The 15,631-nt window shown below is 43.6% G+C and overlaps 1 protein-coding gene across 1 annotated transcript in view; it reads left to right on the forward strand.

The window, feature by feature from the left end:
* TANC1 (tetratricopeptide repeat, ankyrin repeat and coiled-coil containing 1) overlaps positions 1 to 15,631 on the forward strand; it is a 331,867-nt gene that overhangs the window by 297,872 nt on the left and 18,364 nt on the right. The window lies entirely within an intron of this gene.

Below are 15,631 nucleotides of genomic sequence, written 5' to 3' on the forward strand. Positions count from 1 at the left end.
AGCCAAATGGTGGTGTGTTGAGTTTATTACCTAATTCAGCTTCACTTAGGAGAAGCATCATAGGTTTTCCTGGCAAGGCCCTGTGGGGCCCCAGCCATTTGTGTGGCTCTCCATTGCTCCTTGTGGTGCCGCCTGAGAGGGCCCCATTACAGAGAAAGTGCAGGATCCCAAGTGGAGTTGGATTATGCTTGGGGTAAAAGTGTATTGATTTAAATATTCCCATTAATTCTTTACGGAGTTCCTACTCCACCCTTTTAAGTAGTACAGGATGCTCTATAATTTGGTGAAGAAAAGTTTCTACCAAATTGCACATTATGTTGTAGGCAGCTGTACATAAGAGCATGGCTTTGCTGACAGCAAGAAAGTTCCATTCTCTTCTCTCTCATTGCCTCGTTTAGGGGCCTTGGACTCCATTTGCCTCCTCTGTGAAATGAGTCAAATAATGCTTGCTAGGGTTGTGATGAAGGGTAAATGAGATAAAGCAGTCTGCTTGAATGTACCCACCAGTAAGAATCCCCTGGGGCATTTACGAGGCCTAGGATGAGCCCGGGACTCTGTTTTTCTATCGAACATCCCAAGTCATATCAGGTGATTCCTGGCTGCAGGTAAAATAGAGAACCTCTGCAGAGAAACGTCTAAAGTGCCTGACCCGTAATGAGCACTCAAGAGGTGCACGTGATGCTGCCGCTGACCATTCATGCTAGTTGTAGGAATTCACACGCTTATTGGGAATCCTTAACCTTTAAAAGTTCCTGGATAGTGCTGACATTTAAGTCGCTTGGCTGTTAACTGAGAGGTTGGAAGTTTGAGTCCACCGAGAGGCGGGTTGGAAGAAAGCCCTGGAGATCTACTTTCAAAAAATCTGCCATTGAAAACCCAGTGGAGTAAGCACTGTTTCACCCTGACACATATGGGCCACCATGAGTTGGGTCGACTGGATGGCAACTGAGTTAACCTTTAATATTCAAGGTAGTTTGGTTTTCTGGAAGAGAAAAATTCAGGGAAGGGCTGCACTTGAGGACTCAGTGTGAGCTATCTCTTGTCTCACGATAAGTAGTCCTGAACTTTAGCTTTCTTCCTTGAGCATCTGCCAAGCGGACACGTGAGATAAACTACAGACTTCCCATTAACCACCACTACCTACTGCTTTCGAGTCGATTTCAACCCATAGTGACCCTACAGGACAGAGTAGACCTGCCCCATAGGGTCTCTAAGGCTGTAATCTTTTCATTTTATTTTATTTTACTTTATTGTTGTGCTTTTAAGTGAAAGTTTACAATTCAAGTTAGTCTCTCATACAAAAATTTATACATACATTGTTATGTGACCCTAATTGCTCTCCCTGTACTGTGACAGGAAGCACACTCTTCCTTTCCACCCCGGATTTCCTGTGTCCATTCAACCAGCTCCTGACCCTCTCTGTCTTCTCATCTCACCTCTGGACAGGAGCTGCCCATTCAATCTCATCTATCTACTTGAGCTAAGAAGCACAGTCTTCACGAGTATCATTTTGTATCGCATAGTCCAGTCTAACCTTTGTCTGAAGAGTTGGCCTCAGGAATGGTTTTAGTGCTGGGTTGATAGAGGGTCTGGGGTTCTTCCAGTCTCAGACCGTTAAGTCTGGTCTCTTTACTAGAATTTGAGTTCTGCACCCCACTTTTTTCCTGCTCCTTCAGGGACTCTCTGTTGTGTTCCCTGTCAGGGCAGTCCAAGGTTGTGATCTTTATGGAAGCAGACTGCCACATCTTTCTCCTGTGGAGTGGCTGGTGGGTTTGAACCGCCAACCTTTCAGTTAGCAGCTGAGCGCTTTAACCACTGCACTACCAGAGCTCGTTAGACTTCCCATTAGTCTTAATTAAAAGATAAGTTGTATTTTAGCCTGTCCCTTCCAAAGCCTCATGCATAACCTTCAGACCACTTTCTCAGCCTAAGAAGCTGTTTACACCCTTCCTTAGCAGGCATTGGGGTGAATTTAGTCAGCCAGGAGTTCTTTGAGAGCCTTTTTTTGTTTAAATCAAGAAAAAGCCAGCTAAGCACTATCTCAGACTTACAGAGCCATGGCAGCTGTCTATAACTGGGTGTCAATAAAACCAGTCTTGCCACCTATGCACATTTTTTGATTTAGTACCTTTTTCTCCTGTGTTTCTTAAAAAATGACTGCCATTGTCTACTACCCCACACTCTCCTGCTTTGCAGGTCTGTGTTTGTCAAAGGAATACCGTGAAATCTTGGAATATTTTACATGAGAGAACATCTGGACATGTGGGGGCTTTCCACAATGTGTACTGCATTGTCCATAATGTGAGGTCTGTGTTTGAGATTCAGCCATGTGGAGCCCACAGAGGTTCCTGGCCAGTGAACCTGAACGTGGGAATGTTGGCCCACAAGCAGACGGGGCAGCCTGCTGAAACCATCAGGCCATGATCGAATGAGTTACTTTATAGTCCTTCTTCTCATGAATTCTCATCTTCAGGCAGCAAACCCTGGAGCTTCCCCAGCATGTGGGTGCAGGGCAGTGTGCATTGTTTTTAACTGTTTTAATAGCAGTTGTTTTGCTTCCTGGTTTTGTTTGGTCTTCATTCCTGTGTGTGGTCAGTGGTGCTTTGTATCCAAAGCACTCCAGAGTGGGCCTTGCCTGTCTTCTTCCCGGATTCTTGCCTGTGGTGTGGGAAGATGCCAGAGCAACGGGAAGCTTTGTGTGGATAATGCATTTCATTATTTCTCTTTGAACCCTTGTATAACTTTATACTTGTCTGTTCAGTATAGAGTTAGCTACAAACAGCCTGGCTTTAAAATAGGAGCCGATGGGTTACAAGTCAGGGTCTCTGAGGCCTATTTTTGACTCCCCTGCCCGTCTTTGTTTTCCTAGCAGTGACCCTGCTCTGTTTATAGCACAGCTACCTGCCTGCCTCTTTTCTCCCTCATAGCCACGGACCGGAAGTGGGGGCACTAAATGCACGCACAAAGTATTTCTCCACTTTACCTCTGGGAGAGGCCCTTGGAATCTCTGTGTATCTACTCTGTACAATTCCAAAAGGCAGTTTTCATGTTTGTTGCTGATTGGAAGTAGCAGGTTGTCAGTGAGAGGTGGATGCTAGTGGCAGCCAGGGAGGAGGGAGAGCAGAAGCAGCTGAGCAAGCTGAGGTTCCTTATCTCCCAGACCATCGGTGTGGGGATGGGCAGTCCTGCTCCCTCAGTGCACTGGGCATCTTGCTGCTGATGACTGTATTACTGCCGAGGGCACGGAGGCCCTCCAGACTGAATGGGTCCTTGTCTTTCTCTTGTAAGAATACACAGAGGAGATAAATCTTGGGTTCAGCTCTAACAGGTTTATTTCACTTGCGACAAGTAAAAGAAGTCAGTGGGGGCTCATGTCTTTCCAAAAGACTGACTCAAAGGGGAAAGCAAGACTAGGGCTTATATGAGTTTGGTGATAATACAGCAATGAATATTCAGTAGGTTTCTTTGAAGGGGCGGGTACTTCTTGGAATGGCGGTGCATACTAATTAGGTTGTGCACGCATCTGGAATCCAAGATGGAACCCGCTGATATTCAAGATGGAGTCCCCTTGGCATCACTTATTATGGGATATGGTGCACTGATCTTCTGCACTACTTTGCCCCCTTCAGTGGGCCAAAACAGTGGTCACACGTTGTTCTTCTGCAGAGCCTGTAAGAAGGGGAGAGGGACTAGAAAAACACTAAGGAGGAAGTAGTAATTCATGAGTTATTCTAACCTTATTTTATATTGACAGGATGTGGTTCCTGTTTACCCAGCTTCTAGGTGGTAGTCTTTTAACAGTCTTTTATTCCGGCAGAACAGCTAACCCTATATGTCTCAAGCAGACTCGTCAAAAAAGAGGACGGTGCTTCTCCTAGGTTGAAAGAGACAAACAAGCATAAAATCGACTTTTAAGACATTCATCTAAAATGGTTACAGTGTTTAGTTTGGGGGTTTGTTGCAGTAAACCCACAGCCTTTAGAAAACTTGGGGAGTTGCTAGCACTTTACTGGTTTTATCGGTTATGGCAAGCAGAGGGCTTAATGTACATAAGTTTCCCTTTTCACCAGCAGTTGGGGTCATTTGTTTTCCTTGTCTGCTTGATGTGGCAAGCCCAGCCCTTCAGACATCAGATGCATAGTTCCTGTCGCCGTTCTCCTCCTACTGTTGTTGTCAGCTGCCGTTGACTTGGCTTCCAGTTCATGGTGACCCCATGCACAATGGAACAAAACATTGCCTAGTCCCATGATTAGTTGCAGGTCAGACCATTGTGATACCATAGGCTTTTCACTGGTTGATTTTCAGAAGTAGATCACCAGGCCTGTCTTCCTAGTTCAAGTTATTCTGAAAGCTCCCCTGAAACCTGTTCAGCATCATACCAACATGCAAGCCCCCACTGACAGACAGTAGCTGTGCATGAGGTGCATTGGCCAGAATCAAACCTGAATCTCCGGCATGGAGGGTGAAAATTCTGCCACTGAACCACCAATGCCTCATCTTCTCCTACTTGCTGTTAAAGGCTCAGATGGCGAATCAGTAGTAGTATGACCCATTAGAAGAAGGCTCATAGCAAATGAGGTCAGGCTTGCGGGTGTGTCTCCACTGCCCTCGAGGCTGATGAGGCCCCTTTGTCTTGTGACCTTTCACAGACTTCTGTCAGACGCTCTCAGCCCAAGGGTTTCTGGTCAGCCTGAAACATGGCCCAGTAGATGCTGTGTTATTTCTCTGTCAGGCATTCCACAGCCATGACAATAGTGCTGCCTCCCACGAGGTCCCAAGGTCCCGACTAAGCTAAGTAACTGTTTCCATGTCAGTGTTTGATGTGAATTAACCCAAACCTAAATGATCCGAGATGCTTAACTGGTGACTTCATGCTGTTGTGAGTTGTTAGAGGAACTGTGTTTCCAAACTCCAGGCAACTCTCAAGTCTGTGAGCCTACTATCTGCGCTTCTGTTCAGAACTTCTCACTATTCATAGGGGAATAGAGGCCCGTCTGTTATACCACTTGCCATTTTATGGGCAAATATGCCTGTCTGGTAAGCATAGCCTTCCCTCTGATTCCTTTGGGTCACTTTGCGGTTCCCTTCATAGCACTTGTTGCTGTTGCTGGGTGCAGTTGAGTCGATTCCAACTGATAGTGACCCCATGTGACAGTAGAACAGCCCCATAGAGTTTTCTGGGTTGTAATCTTTATGGAAGCAGATCTCTAGGTCTTTCTCCTTCAGAGCCACTGCTGGGTGGGTTCAAACTGCCAGGCTTTCCGTTAGCAGCCAAGTGCTTAGCCATTGTACAACCAGGACACCTTTCATTGCACTTACCAGTTATATTGTTGTTGCTTATTTAATAAGGGTCTATTTCCCCCAAACTGTAAGCTCTGAGAAATCTCGATGTCTCTGTGCTCAGTTATGTGTACAGTGAGTGTCTAGCACTGTCCAAAAGAGCTTTCTGCAATGAAGGAAATGTTTTCTGTCTGTGCTGCCCAGTATGGTAGCTGTTAGCCACCTGTGGCTATTGAGCACTTGAACTCAATAGTGCAATAGTGGGGAACTGAATTTTTTTTTTTCCTGAGTCTTAGGTACCTCTAAGAAAAGGTTTCATTTCCTTCTGTTTTTTCTTTCTTTTTTTTTTTTAACTGTTGTGCTTTAAGTGAAAGTTTACAATTCAAGTTAGTCTCTCATACAAAAATTTATACATCATTGCTTTGTGACCCTAGTTGCTCTCCCTATACTGTGACAGCACACTCTTCCTTTCCACCCCAGACTTCCCATGTCCATTCAACCAGCTCCTGACCCTCTCTGCCTTCTCATCTCGCCTCTGGGCAGGAGCTGCCCATTTAGTCTCATGTATCTACTTGAGGTAGGAAGCACACTCTTCACAAGTATCATTTTATGTCCCATAGTCCAGTCTAATCTTTGTCTGAAGAGTTGGCCTCGGGAATGGTTTTAGTTTTGGGCTAACAGAGAGTCTGGGGGCCATGTCTTCTGGGATCCCTCCAGTCTCAATCAGGGAACTGAATTTTTAATATGATTTTATCTCTGGTGTTGCAGTGGTTAAGAGCTATGGCTGCTAACCAAAAGGCCAGCAGTTTAAATTCACCAGCCGGCCCTGGGAAACCCTACGGGGCAGTTCTCCTCTGTCCTATAGGGTCGCTAGGAGTCAGAATCCACTCAACAGCATTGAGTTTGGTTTTGGTTTTTCATTTAAGTATCCCCGTGTGACTAATGACCACCAGACTGGACAGTGCAGGTCTAGTCCAGCACTTGTCACATAGGTGTTGACCGAGTGGACAAGTGGGTTTAACAGAAACATAGGCATATAATTTTAGAACAGGTGACATTTGTCGCTTTGCAGCATAATCTGGGAGGAATATTTGTTGTTAGAAGGAGTCCTTAGGTGGCGCAAATGGTTAAGCACGTGCCTGCTAACTAAAAGGCTGGGGTACAAATCCACCCAGAGACATCTCAGAAGAAAGGCCTGGTGATCTGCTTCCAAGAGATCACAGCCACTCAAAACGATGGAGCAGTTTTCCTCTCCATACATGGGATCATCATGAGTTGGAATCAACTCACGGCAACTGTTTTATTATTATTTGTTGTTGTTGTTGGAGGGGGAGAGGAGCCCAGTCATGCATAAAGATCTAGTCTCCTAATCTGTTGTAGCACAGATCATGTCCTTTTGTGGTCCAGAGTGGCTTAGACGCTCTTCGTCTGAGCCACTGGAGCAGCACCCGGGCTGAGAGCATGGTTGGGTGCTGGAATGTATTGCTGGAAACCTAGCTTAGAGTGACCAGAAATGGCGTGGTATCTGTAACATCTCCCTCTGTACCACCATGCCCTGGTGCTGGTATCAAGGCAGTAGCCCCGCCGCACCTCCAGTTCCTTTGGGTTCTCCTGACTGCATTATAGCCCAGCTGCCAGCGGGGCTTCCTGGGAGTAGGACAACGCCCTGCCTATCAGCAGCCTGCTCCCAAGGGCTGCCCTTCCTTCCCGTTGCTGAAAGGTGATGCCCTGTCAGAGCTAGAAGTCTGACTGAAATACTTCATTTAATGTGCTCTTTTATGTCAAGTAATTGCCATTTTAATTGGTAAATACTTTCCAAAAGAGTTTAGTCATTGTAAGTAGTATATTGTTTATTGCCAAAATCCAAAAAACCAAACCCATTGCTGTCAAGTCAATTCTGACTCACAGCAACCCTGTAGGACAGAGCAGAACTGCCCCATAGCGTTTCCAAGGAGCAGCTGGTGGATTTGAACTGCCAACCTTTTGGTTAACAGCCTGAGCTCTTAACCACTGTGCCACCAGGGCTCCTGTGTATTGCCAGAGCTGTTGAAAACACTATTTGCCTCTGTTTCTAAGAAGGGCTGAATTTTCTCCACTGTGAATTGAGTAGGTTATTTTAGTGCACAGCACACCAGCTCGCTTTTCGTAGCGTGTTGAAGCAGCTTAGCTCAGCATGTAGGCTAATCACAGTTCTGCATTCTCTAATTCTGGTTAGAATTCTGGGTAGAACCTAGATGGCTCTGGAACTTGAGTTACAGGCATAGCTGTGTCAGCTAGGGTGAGTGTGAGTCTTGGGGAAGGGCTTCTCCGACCTGTTTCCATGCTGAGTCAGGAAGCTAGGTGATGAGTTCTATTTCATACTTGATGTTTTAAAAGTTTCTGTGAATTCTGTTCTTTCCATGGCACGGGTTTAGTTTCCCACTCCATGGCCCTTCCTGTCCTCCTGGGGGGTGAGGTGCTCAGCTCTGACTCGAAGGTCAACCCAGGTGGTGGACAGCTCGGCTTACTGCATCCAAGGGCACCCCAGTGCACACACCCCAGAGAGCAGAAGGATGTCTTATTTTTGTTTTAAAAATGACCCTTTATTCATTACGATTTTTGGACGGAGGAGGGGCTTTTATTTGGTAAGCATTTTAAGTAAATTTAAAACTTGATGGATTGAGTTTGGCATTCACATATGCACGTACATCTCAGGGCAGGATTTCGGGTGAGAGACTGGAAGGAAAAGGGTTTGGCCGTTGCTTGTTAGGGTAGAGAATGTGGGTTAAGTTGAACAATAGATTGACCTTTCTAAATGTATCCTATAGGGGAAAGTGAAGTGGTTTCCTGTTGTCTGCCTAAGATACCAGAATTTTTGTAGGACCTGAGCATCTCATCGGTACTGGTATTGGAAAACCCTTGCCAAGGCATTCCTCCCCCTGCCAGTGTTTGGTTTAATAAGGTGCAGTAAGACTGTGGGCATGGACAAGTTTCTATAAGTTTAAACAAAGGAAGAAGTTCTTGAGTTTCCTTGAAAAAACACATGAAAGAGTGGTAACCTAGGACCCTTCAGGATGTGAGGGAGGGGTGACCCAGGGAAGGGGAAAGAAGAGGTGGGATAACCTAGGTTACTGGTGGGTGGGGTTGTTAACCCAGGGCTCTGGAAGGAGGGGGATGTGGGTGGAGGCAGATAGAGGATAAGAACTGAGGTGTGCCAGGTTTTTCCACACCCTGTCCTCTCCTGCTCTAGCAGACCCCTGGGGTTTGCCCCTGAAATGGGTACGTTCTGGAGACCACTCCTCTTTTCCAAAAGGGCAGCCGGGATCAGCAGACCTATGTGTGTCTGCCCTCCAGGGCAAGGCTGAGAAGCGAGGCCTGGAGCATGTTGAAAACCCCCCAAAAATGAATTGGTGGCTTGACCACTTTTTAGAAGTCTGTTCACCACTTTTATCATGTTGTTCTTGCAGTACATGGAATCCATCCTTCTAGTGAGTATTTCCTTCCTGTTCATAAGAAAAAACTTCTGTCTTCAACAAGAAAGCTTTATTCATCTTGTCTACATTTTGGTAGCTTAAAGCAGCTTTACCTACAAACACTGTTGCTTGTACTTTCAGTCCTACAACGAGTACAGGTTGCTTGTACGCATCCTCACAAAAAAATTATAATTGTTTATTTCAAGTTCTTACTGAGGTGGCTTTTTTCTTTTTTTAACATTTTGAGAGTGGATGTGAAATTGTGTAAAGTGGTTTTGTGAAAATGCTCACTTTTTACACTTGACACCTTGTGTGGTATCCTAAAGATAACTGCGTGCTCCCAGCCTTCAAGGACAGAATGAAGAGAACATTGTACATGCTTTAAATAATTTGGTGTGTGAGAGAATCTAGCAGAAATATGAACGTTGTCGGCACACTTCAGAAGTGACAGCTGTTTAAAGCTGCGATCTGCTGTATGAAATATAGTTTATGTTGTCCATGTTCTAGGAAATTGTTTTTAAATTGAATTTACGTTATTTATAGCACACATTATTCCTCAAAGGATTTGAGGAGGCTTGTTTGAAATAATAGATGTAAGACTAGGACAAAAATTAACCCAGGAATAGGACACAAGGAGCAGCAAGATACTCATGCCATAGTGTCTTGAAGGTTCACCAAGTTGAGCTACTGTTTTGACTTTCATCTTTGTGACCAGAGATGGAAGGGCACTACAGTCATTTTAGAATATTCTTATTGTTTATGGGTGAAAACTTAACAGTTCTTCAGGGAGAGAAGCAATTTCTAGTCCTTTAGTTCTAAAGCAACATACATAAAAGGTTATTTGATTAGTTGAATATTTTTAAAAAAATTTCCTGGAAGCGCAGGGTTTGACTTAAGAACTCAATCTCCAGCCATACTCCCTGATCTCAAATCTCAGCCCTGTCTCCGCCAGCTGTGTGGCCTTAGGCACATTGTTTCATTTCTATGGGCCTTATTTTCTTCATTTGTAAAATAGGGATAATAATGATACTGACTCACCAACATTTAGCTGTGTATTAAATGAGTTTATGGATATGAGGAACTTAGAGCTGTGCATGGCACTTGGTAAGCACTGTATAGGAAGCACTTTATAAGTGCCATCCTGTATATTAAAATATGTTAGGGTTGTCCTATTTTGATTGAGAGCATGGCTCCAGGTTCGTTGGGCTGCTTGGGATCGATTCCTGGCTCCGACACTGATTTGTTTTGTGATTTGGGGTAAATGATTTAACCTCTCTGTGACTCAACTCCTTCATCTTAATAAAATGGATGTAATAAATCATACCTCATTCAAAGGATTCTTGTGAAGATTCAATGAGACTTCACCCACAGTAGTTTGCACAGTGCTCAGTAGGGAAGTGCTCAGTAGATTTTATATATTGTCAATGTTGTGATGATAATTTGATTGTTAATATTAGGTATTATTGTAATACATTAAGAATTTGTTATACATTTGACCTTCACAGAGTATTTAGATAAATATTTAAGTGACAGAATCTTACAGTTACTTTGCCATTACTTTGTGAAGATAATGCCATAGATGAAGGTAGACAAGAATTTTGGTAACAAAGCGAAGTCCTGTTTAGTGACAGTCACACATTTTAGTTTTTAAAGACTGTCTTGGAGGTTTGAGGTTCGTGTTCAATCTTTAATATATGCACAGAGACAGTGTGTTTTCACTATCAAATTTTGAGCATTCTTGTTCCCAGATTTGGTTTCTTCCTTGTGTCAGCCTCTCACTGGTAGCTGGTTGGGAAATGGGTGATGTGTGCAGGTGGAGGGCACATTTTCACCTGATGCCTGGTTGTTGCTTGTTGCCCGTTAGCACTGGTTCACTGTCTCTGACCCCAGCTGGGCCTGTCTGGCCCTGAGCCTGAGAGCCTGAGCTGCTCCAGGCCGTCTGGGGAAGTTGTGCCAAATAGAGAACAATAAGGAAGGGTCAGTGGGTGTTACCAACAAAGACTTGTTGAATTCAGAAAGTATCTGGGCAGTCTTGCTTCCCATTCATAAGGTCACTGGGCAGGCGGGGTTCAGAGAGCCTGGGGAGAGCTGGTGCTGGACCTCAGGGCTGGTGGGGTTTCATCTCCCAATGCAGTTCCATTTTTAGCAAGAGCAATCTTTATTATGTTTCATTTTATCCTTTAAATTTGTGGAGATGAAGAATTTATGGCTGTTTGTATGTTTTTCTATCTAACGGAAACCTTCCCCTCCCTCAATGACGGAAGGAAATGCCTAACTAACAAAGCAAAATTATGAGATTTGGCCTTCATAATTCTTAGCCCTATTCCTAGAAGGTGGGGGAGGGGTGTTGCCTTGTCTTTTGGGGGAGTTGGGGTTGGGGAGGCACTACTTTGACTCAGTTGGAGGACTTTGGGGCCAGCCTCTGAGGCCCTTATTGTGATAGCCCAGCCCGAATGTCAGGAAAGCAAAGCACAGGCCATGTCCAGCCTCTGTACATAACAACTTCATAAAAACTGAATTGGTAGAAACTAAAGAGTCGTAGAGTGGGGGGTTGGTTGCCTGTCATTCTGAGAGTTAAAAAAAACAAAAATCATAAAATCCCTAATTATACTTTCATTATTTAGGTAAAATAGCTTGATAGATTTCTAGTATTTCATGTATGCTCTTTCCTCTTGTTCTTTCCTTTACGTTGAGTGGGCTGAGTCCAGCATGCCTCCCACTGAGGTTCAGACATCACTGCCTTTATTACACCTGATGGTTTCCATCTTTGTCACAATTACTTTACATTTTTTGAGAACTGTGTTGCTTACTACTAATATTAGCACATTCATTTTTCCATTTTCCATTCACTTTTAAAAAAGATGGAGAAGTCCAATAAAATGGGGAAAAAATTACACAAATATCCCAACTATACATGCAAAGCCAAGCCACTCTGCCCATATCAAACCCTCAGCCGGGAGTGCCGTTCTGCACACAGAAACTGTATTGCTTATGTGCTCAGTTCCGTTGGGGTCATCAGTGTGTGATGTGTGAAATGGCAGTGGTATGGAAGGGGGGTATTGCTCACTTACGTGTGCAGACCTATCACCCTTTTCTCGAAGTTTCCAAATTGGGTACAGAAGCAAATGACGGTGGGATTATTGTTGTTGTAAGTTGCCGTTGAGTCGACTCTTATTCATGGTATAACAGAACAAAACATTGCCTGGTCCTGTGCCATCTTTATGATCATTGGTATGTTTAAGCCCTTGTGTGACTCATATATGTCAGTCCATTTCATTGAGGGTTTCCCTCACTTACCAAACAGTATGTCCTTTTCTAGCAATTGATCTTTCCTCGTCACACATCCAAGTAACGACCTGTTATTATAACCCTTTAAGCTGTGCCATCCTGCCTACCCACCTGAGCCTGGGTTGCACATCCCAGTGTCATTAAGTGACAGATCTGCTATTAAATTTTATAAACTGTCCTGTTTATGGAATGACTGTGCTCCTGACCATTAGATAGTTGAGTTTTTGTAAGTCAGATGCTTTGTCCAGAGAACTTTAACATGTAAAAGATTCCTGTCACGACCCATTTTATGATACAAAGGTTTACCTCACTGATATGTTTTCAGTAAGTTTCAGATTATTGCGTGTCAGATTTTTCTTAAACACCTACCATCACAAATCTATTCATGACCTCAAGACAGAGGACAATATTGCTGAGGTGAAATTATTCAGGATCATCTGTAAATGTTACGTGCTTTCACGGGAACTGAATAACAATACTGTCTCATTAAGGGTTTTACAAGTAAAAAAAATTGTGTCCAATTTGAGCCATAAAAATGCTATGTGTTCTTATTGACTTTCCACCAAGTCTTTATTCTCCTTCATCTTTCTATTTCATTGGCCAGAAAACAAGGCATTTCCCGACTTCCAGGGGCTAGTCTCCCATCCTGGCCTCCACCTCTCTTCTTTTCTAGTCAGAATGAGTGGACCCTTGTTAGAAGTTGTCGATCAGCTCAGAGGTTGTCCTTTTCAGCAGAATAGTTGGAATTCCTGAGTACAGCACTTTCATGATTTTGTTTGCTTAAGCGTGTCATTGACTGTCTTCAGTCCTGCTTGTTTCCAAATATGGTATCCTTAAGTCCTTGTGGCTGCTGAAACTCGAGATACACCCTAGCCTCCAGAATTTGGAGTGATGGGGCCAAAAAGGTCAATCTGAGTAGAAAAAGGAAAACACAAGTCCTCTTCAGTTTGTCAGCACAGTTTGCAAACGAGAGCCTCATTCACAATTTGTGGGCAGATCGTGATCATTTCTAAGCTGGAGCAAAGTCTGGGTGAGACTCCTTCAGTTGTAGGTGCTCATAGTGCCTAATCACCTCGAAAGGAAGTTAATCCTAAATACACCAAAGTCAGGCTGTGAAGGAAAACGGGATCCAATTCTGTCGCCAAGCCTGGGTTGGTGCTTGCGTCTGTGTGTCAGCTGCTCTGACTTCTGGCTTCTCTGTCGCCTCCATGAAACATAGCCCCTATTTTTAGTGCTAGGCTGTCATTTCTTATGTGCTGCTGTTTCAAAAATTCAGTAGCATCTGCAACCAAAATCCTGGTTTAAAGGCCCTGTTTATAATACGAACGAAACTTGTTTACCAAATAAAAGAGAAAAAAATGTTACGATGGGTCGTAACTTCAGACCTTAATCAAATGGCGGAGCCTGTGTGTTGGTCCCTTTCCATGGTGTCTTGCGGATACATTAACCATGTCTCTGTCTGGAGCACGTGTGTATGTGTGCACGTGAGTCCGTGTGTGTATGCACATATGGACATGCATGTGTTTTTGTTTGTTCCTTGTTATTATCAGCTACAACCAGAGGAGAGGAAGAGAAGGAGTTCCCTAACTAGAGGAAAGCTGCAAAGAAAGAACAGGTCCTGGTAGTGGCTCAGTGTTCGGATCTTCTCTCTCATGAACCACTCAGAGGAGTCATGTTCAGAACAATCCAGATAATGTATATAAAACCGCTGTGAGCCCCCAAGTTATTAGGAATTATGAATGAACAAACTGATGGAACCATGACTCGCTTGTTTAGACTCTCATAGTAGTGAACAGGACCACCTTGGCTAGTGGTTTTCAAACATTTTGGAAATGGGTCCTCAGTGCATCAGTACTATATAGAAAACGGATATATGGGCAGTTTCTGGGTTACGATCGTCCGACCTACAGACAACTCACACTTAAGAATAGACCACCATAAATTCTATTACAGTCAGTCCCAGGTTAAGAACATCTGACTTATGGGCAACTCATACTTAAGAATGGACTGCCATAAAGCCATTTGTATTAAAAATTTGAGTTCAATAAAATGGTTCGCAATAACGAACACACACACTACTTTGTGACACTCATGAAAACATTGGTGGTTTGGAAGTGTTTCTTAAGTGTTTTGTATGCTTAGAAAGGTAAAACATATACTATATACTAAGACAGACATTTTGACTAACTGATGCTAAATAAGAAGTGTATGTGCATGTTCTGACTTAACTACAAATTCAGCTTAAAGACAGATTTAGGAACGAATCACATTCTTTACCTGGGGACTGCCTATAGATGCCTTTCTGTTAATGCAAATTTATTTTTTCTGTTTGATTGACACAAATATGAATGACACCTGCAATATAGATCAGCTATAGCATCCGCTTCACTTCTGTATTGTGTTTTGGTTGCACTGTCTTGAGAAAGTCCATATTCATCCAGGTCAGTAATGCAGATGGCAACTGTTGTTAAAAATGGCTCTTCTTGTAGTTGTGGGAAATTCTTTGAATAGACAGATGACACGATGAGCATTGTTCTGAGGACTGCCCAATGACAAGTTACTCTGGTCACTGATAATAATATGTTGGTAGGGCTCAGAGTATTAAAATTTAGTAACAACAAATATGGTGGGGTAGTATTGTGCTTATTACATACTTTTAAATAGTTAAAGTATATTTAAAGAACAAAGTTAGAATTAAATACTTGCTGAACCTTTGGACTCTTCATAAATCTGATCTGTTATGACCAGAGCTTTGAACTGGTTCATTCTGGTTTGAACCCCTGCTGAGAATTTGCATTTCTAACAAGTTCCCAGGCTATGCTAATGCTTCCAGGTAGGGACTAATTCTGAGAACCACTAGTAGAGCAGTGGTTCTCAAAATTTATCTATTTTTTCCCATATAAAAATTTATACATACATTGTTATGTGACCCTAATTGCTCTCCCCATACTGTGACAGCACACTCCTCCTTTCAACCCGATTCCCCATATCCATTCAACCAGCTCCTAAGCCTCTCTGCCTTCCCATCTCACCTCCGGACAGAAGATGCCCATTTAGTCTCTTGTATCTACTTGAGCTAAGAGGCATACTCCTCACGAGTATCACTTTATGTCCCACAGTGCAGTCCAACCCCTGTCTGAAGAGTTGGCCTTGGAAATTGTTTTAGTAAGTCTGGTCTTCTTACTAGAATTTGAGTTCTGTACCCCATCTTTCTCCTGTTCCATCCAGGACTCTCTCTTGTGTTCCCTATCAGGGCAGTCATTGTTGGTAGCCGAGCACCATCTAGCTCTTCTGGTCTCAGGCTGATGAAGTCTCTGGTTTATGTGGCCCTTTCTGTCTCTTGGGCTAATACTTCCCTTGTGTATTTGGTGTTCTTCATTCTCCTTTAGTCCAGATGGTTGAGACCAATTGATGCATCTTAGATGACTGCTTGCAAGCTTTTAAGACCCCAGATGCCACTCACCAAAGTAGGATGCAGAACATTTTCTTAATAAGCTTTGTTACGCCAGTTGACGTAGATGTCCCCTGAAAGCATGGTTCCCAGACCCCTACCCCTGCTACTCTGTCCCTCAAAGTGCTTGATTGTATTCAGGAAACTTCTTAGCTTTGGT

Source organism: Trichechus manatus, unplaced genomic scaffold, assembly GCF_000243295.1.
Source record: "Trichechus manatus latirostris isolate Lorelei unplaced genomic scaffold, TriManLat1.0 scaffold00036, whole genome shotgun sequence".
In the NCBI taxonomy this organism is placed as follows: Eukaryota; Metazoa; Chordata; class Mammalia; order Sirenia; family Trichechidae; genus Trichechus; species Trichechus manatus.